Raw genomic sequence first — 6193 nt, 5'->3', positions numbered from 1 at the left:
AAAACTTGTCCTCTTTTGTTTTCCAATAATGTGGCCGGCCACTTGAAATTAATTGGGGAAATTTTATTTTATTTCTCTCAATTAAATCATGTCAAGGAAATTAAGGAAAATTTATTGTAATTAAATTTCCTAATTTGCCTAGGCCAAGGAATATAAAAGAAGGGGTGATGGTGCCTTCACAAGACACAACATCTATTATTCCTCTCCCTCTTTTGTTCCTTGGTGTGGCCGGCCAACCTCTCCCTCTCTTCCTCTTGTGGTGGCCGAACCCTTCTATTGGAGCTCTTGTGGTGGCCGGATACTACTCGGAGAAGAAGAAGAAGAAGGAGAGAAAGCTAGCATCTCTTGGAGCTTGGTTAGTATTTTGTTTTTCTTCCTTGGTGAAGCTTCCTCTTTGTTGGCCGAACCTAGCTAGGAGGAGAAGAAGGTGATTGGTGGTTTCTCGTCTCGGAAGATCGTTGCCCACACAACGTCCGAGGTTAGAAGAGGAATACGGTAGAAGATCAAGAGGTTTTTCTACAAGGTATAACTAGTAAATTTTATTTCCGCATCATGCTAGTTATTTATGGAAATAATACCAAATACAAGAGGCTTACGTTCTAGAATTTCGAATATGTTTTTTCGAAGTTGTGTTCTTTTGTTTCTTTCTTTTCCTTGTGATTTGATTGTTCTCTTTGGTTAACCTAAAGTTATTTTAGGAAATTAAATATTAGCTTTCTATTAAAGGTTTTGTCTAGTCGGTGGTGGTTGCTCCCATATCCAAGAAGGCCATGTGCCTCGCCACGTCAGTACTGGGAACCTTTTATGGAAATTAATATTTAATGGAATTAATAACTTAAGGAGACTTGGGTCGAACGTGTTAAGTTCCGCAGGAGATCCAAGTCAAAACCTAAAAGAACAAATAGATTAAGTTTTGGATCAAACGTGTTAAGTTCCGCAGGCGATCCAAAATTTAATTTAAAAGAACACATGGTAGCTAGGAAAAGGTTCAGACCTTTGTACAAAATTTTTGTACAGTGGAACCTATAGGTTTTCCGAGTAGCAACCAACAAGTAGGATATGTTACAAGACAATGGGTAGTCGACTCAACTATCATTGTCTCCATAAGTAACTTAAGACCTTGACCACACGATCATTTACACAAAGGTCTTGAAGTCTATATGTCGGATCAGGATGTTCGATATTTTATCGACATTTGTCGGAGGACATTTTACAGGTATGATTATGGGATTTGTCGAGATATTCTCCTATGAGTATACTCTCGGTTAGGAAGTTGAGTGACCCTTTGGACTTTGCAATGTTATTTCTTTTACGGTAGATACTTGAGTATCTAAAGGATGAGATTTGACATATTCTTTGGATATTTTTGGATGAAATTAGTAGAGTTTTAATACTCATTTATTGGTTTGATCGTATCTCTACCACTTGGAGAGTTGTTGATTATCGATCAGGAAGTCAAGGGATATCCCTTGGATTTCAGTAGTCATACATCTTAGGTGGGATTGTAATATATTTATACATCTTGATAGTACACCAAGATGAGAATTTGTTACTGGAAAATTTTCAGGTTTGATTGATGTTGAGGATGATTTGAGATTTATGGATATTGTTGGATCAGATATTGTGATATGTTATTTTCTGATGATCTATTAGTGGATATATGACTTGATGATCTATTATTTGATATTTGATGTTGATAGCAATATGAGGAGTAGCACTTGTGTGATATTTATGGATTTGGTGATTTGTAGTTGGTGATCTGATCATAGACTCGTTGTCAGATAATCTTACGATTGAGTATGTCTGTTGTACGGATGTTATGAGTCCTTGATATGACCATTTAGGCTTACAGTGCCCTAGATATTTTCATGGACTTGATTAATTTGGTATTCTTAGGGTATTTAGATTAGTTGATATTGTCTTCAGTGACAATATTGTGATATATTCCTGATCCGAGGTGGATCACGAACACTATTTTCGCATAGTTCCATAAATGTTTCGACGGGAACATCTTTATGCGGAGTTCTGTAGTGTGCATTTTGATTGTCTCCTGTGAGATTTCTGGAACACATGGTCACCAGTAGGGTTACACCTATGGATCCACAGAAGATAGAAGCTGTTACCAGTTGGGAGTAGTTGAAGTCTGTACAGGAGACTCGTAGCTACCTTGGTCTGGCTGGATATTACCAAAGATTGGTTGAGGGTTTATCCAGCATTGTTATGTTGTTGACTTAACTGTCTAGGAAGAGTGTGGAATTTTCCTAGACATATGCTTTTGAGACCAGTTTCATGAATTGAAACGAAAAGCTAATAACTGCACCGTCTCAGTTTTACCTTCTTATGTAGACGGATTTATACTCTACACAGAAGTATCGTACTAGGGATTAGGTATAGTTATGAAGCAGCACGATTGAGTAGACCATATTTTTCTCGACAACTGAAAGATCATGAGAAAAATTATCTGACTCATGATTTGGAATTAACAGCCATCATTTTCACGTTGAAAATATGGTGACATCATTTATACGGGATTCATTATTTTCGTGAGAGATTATGTGTGTTCCTGAGTTAGATCCGGTCCGTGAGGAGTTACTTCAGGAAGCACATCGATCCAAATTTACGATACATGCGGGTGATACCCGATATACAGAGTCTTGAGGCGTTCCTATTGGTGGGATAACATGGGGAAGACATTGCGAATTTTGTAGTTCGATGTCTAGTATGTCAACAAGTAGAGGCTGAGCATCAGAGACAGCAGAATTGTATTAGTAGATACAAATGTCGGAATGGAATTGAGAGCATGTGACGATGGATATTATTGTGGGATTACCCAGGACACAAAGAGGATATGATGTGATTTGGGTAATTGTTGATTGGTTGATTAGCTTTGTTCACTTTCTACCGATCTGTAGGGCAACCCCTTTGGATCGCTTAGTAGGGTTATACTGTAGAGAGATTACCGGACTTTATAAAATATCTCAGAGTATTGTATCAGATTGAGATCCGTGATTCACCTCACATTTTTTTGGAAGATTTTACAATAGATCATGAGTATAGGGCTTTGTTTTGGTACAACTTTCTACCCTCAGATAGATGGATAGTATGAGCGCACTATATTAATGTTGGAGGATCTGCTGATAGTGTGTGTTATGTATTTTGGAGGTAGTTGATTTTGTCGGTGCTACTCAGAATTCCGTTCTGTTTCCCCTGTACAAAAATTTGTACAAGCACAGAACTTTTCCTAGCAACCTATGTGCTTTTCAGAAGTTAAACTTGGATTGCAAACGAAACTTAATATTATTAATCCAAGTTCAACCCATGTGTTTATCAGAAGTTAAACCATATTACAGAAGTTTATCTATTTCCAGGATTGGCTTCCAGGTCGTTGGCGAGGCACTCGACCTTCTTGGGTATGAGATCATCTACCACTTTCTAGACAAAATCTTTCAAAGAAATTGAATATTTACACTCCTTACAGTAACCATAGGTTTAACTACAGAGACCACAATCGAAGCACAAGATCGCTAACCTCTTGTGTTGGTATTTTAGGATCCATATAAAGGAAAACTAAACTAGTACATAGCGAAAACAATTAACTAGTTATACTTTTCTTTGTATCTTAAAGACCTCTTGATCTTCTGTTGTAATCCTCTCCTCCTCTTGGACGTCGTGTGGGCGACGATCTACCAAGACAAAGACATCCGGCCTTCTCATTCCTTTCCAAACTCTCGGCCACAAAGAATGCAAAGTGAAGAGGCGCCTCCTCCTCCTCCTTCTTCTCCTCCAAGAAACCGACCACCAAGTACTTCTTGTCTTCTTCTTCTTCTTCTCCATCCCAAGGTGAACATGGGAAGCTCAAGTTCATCGAGATACCAAAACTAATTCCTCCTCTTGGTCCCTGTCGTAGCCTCTTATTTATAAAGTCTTATACCTAATTAAACACACCTTCTTACCCATCCCAAGGTGGCCGGCCAAGCCAAGCTTGGAGCCCAAGCAAGGGCCAGCCAAGATAAGGCTTGGATGGGTTGAGGTGTGGCCGGCCTAGCTTGAACCCAAGCTTAGGTGGTCGGCCACAATTAAATTAAAAGGGATTTTAATTTTAAAATCTTTCCTTATGTGGAAGCCATGATTTAAAAGAGAGTTTTAAAATTAAATCTTTCCTTTTATAGTTTCTACAAAAGATTAAGAAAAAGGTTTGGTATCTTTCCTTATTTGTAGTTAAAAGGAAGATTTTAATTTTGGAGAAAATTTTCTTTTTTTGTAATCATCCACATGTTTTTAATAGAGAGATTTTAATTTATAAAAGTTTCCTTTTATAACCAACCATGAAGGGAATTTTAAAAGAGAAATTTTTATTTAAAAAATTTCCTGAAACAAATTAGGAAGTTTTAATTTTGTGTTTAAAACTTTCCTTAATTGGAGAACTTGTAGACGGGCGACCATTAAGGGATTAAAAAGGAAGTTTTAATTTTTGGTTTTAAAACTTTCCTTTTTAGTCATTGGCAAGGAATATAAGGAAGTTTAATTATGTTTAAAACTTTCCTTATTTACCAAGACCAAGGATTACAAAAGAGAGGGTAGAGGTGCCTCACCTAAGCACAACATATCATCTATTATTCCTCTCTTCCTTAGTGGTGACTGGCCCTCATCTTTTCTCCTTCTCCTATTCTTTTTCCTTGGTGGCCGGCGGCATCTTCATCTCAAGGAGCTTGGTTGGTGGCCGGATCTTGTTAGAGGAAGAAGGAGAGATAGGAGGCATTATTTCTTAGCATCCCTTGGAGCTTGGTTGGTGGCCGAAGTTCTTCAACTCAAGGAGTTTGTTGTTGGCCGAAACTTGCTTGGAGAAGGAGGCTTGGGTGGATTCTCATCTCGGTAGATTGTCACTCACACGACGTCCGAGATAAGAAGAGGAATACGACAGAAGATCGTGAGGTCTATAAGCTACAAAAGGTATAACTAGTTATTAGTTTCCATATCATAACTAGTTCATCCATTTGTTTAGATCTTGAAATACCTAACACAAGAGGCTAATGAATCTAGGCTATCGAATTTATGTTTTCAATTTTGTGTTTCTTTTGTTTTTCGAACTTGTGATTTGATTGTTCCTTTTGGTTAAACCTAGGGTTACTATAAGGATATTAAATATTGAATTTCGTTGAAAGGCTTTGTCTAGGAAGTGGTGGATGCTCTCATACCAAAAAAAGGCCTAGTGCCTCGTCATGTTTAACCTGGAAGCCGATCTCTGAAATTAATATTTAATCAAATTTGTAACATGAGTGGATTTGGATTACTATTGTTAAGCATTCTTTGCGATCCAAGTCTAAACCTCTAAGAACAGATAAGTTGAATTTGGAATCAATAATATTAAGTCCTGTTTGTGATTCCAAATTTAATTTTTAAAGAACACAATAGGTTGTTAGGAATGGTTCAGGACTTGTACAAAATTTTGTACATAGGAATCGATATAATATTCCGAGTAGCAGCCAACAATTGATATCAGAGCTAGGGTTTGTCTCTGTGTGTTTCGTTTTCAGTTTAATTATGCACATGTCATACATAATTTAGGTAGGATAATAGTAGGATATGCTAACTCTGTGATTGCAGGCTCCAACTTTTATGGCTTATTGTGATTGTGTGTGATTGGACCCTTGGACATGTCAAGGGCATTGTTTGTGTGTGCATGATTGTATTTATTAAATACAACAGGAGCTGTATTAGCCCTAGGATTTTACATTTTTGTTTGATCTAGACTTCATGTACATTCCCTTGTGGATATATAGGATCGATATATGTAAAATTCTATTTTTTGTCGCGGATCGTATCCTTGCAAGGCATGGTACTATTGGAGGACCAGAAGCGCAGCAGAAAAGGAAGCTCGATGGACCTGACGACATGAACCCTAGGGTTGGCCGCACACGGAGGACAGTGATGGAAGAAGCCATAATAATTGGAAAATTAATTTCCATATTTATTGCCTTTATTTACTGTGATGTGTGTGTGCATGTGATATGTGCTTGCATGAAAAAAATTCCTCACCTTAAATAACTAAGTGGGAGAGGGATTTTAAATAAATTTCACGGTCTCCATTACTGGTTTGTAAGTGATGCAACAAACTTGCGTGTTGGCTCTAAGTGTCTCCCTCCACAACGGATGAGTTTGTTTGCGGATCACTAGATCAAACTTCCTTTATGGA

This window comes from Zingiber officinale, chromosome 7B (assembly GCF_018446385.1).
Source record: "Zingiber officinale cultivar Zhangliang chromosome 7B, Zo_v1.1, whole genome shotgun sequence".
NCBI lineage: Eukaryota > Viridiplantae > Streptophyta > Magnoliopsida > Zingiberales > Zingiberaceae > Zingiber > Zingiber officinale.
Note: the sequence above shows the minus strand (reverse complement) of the source record.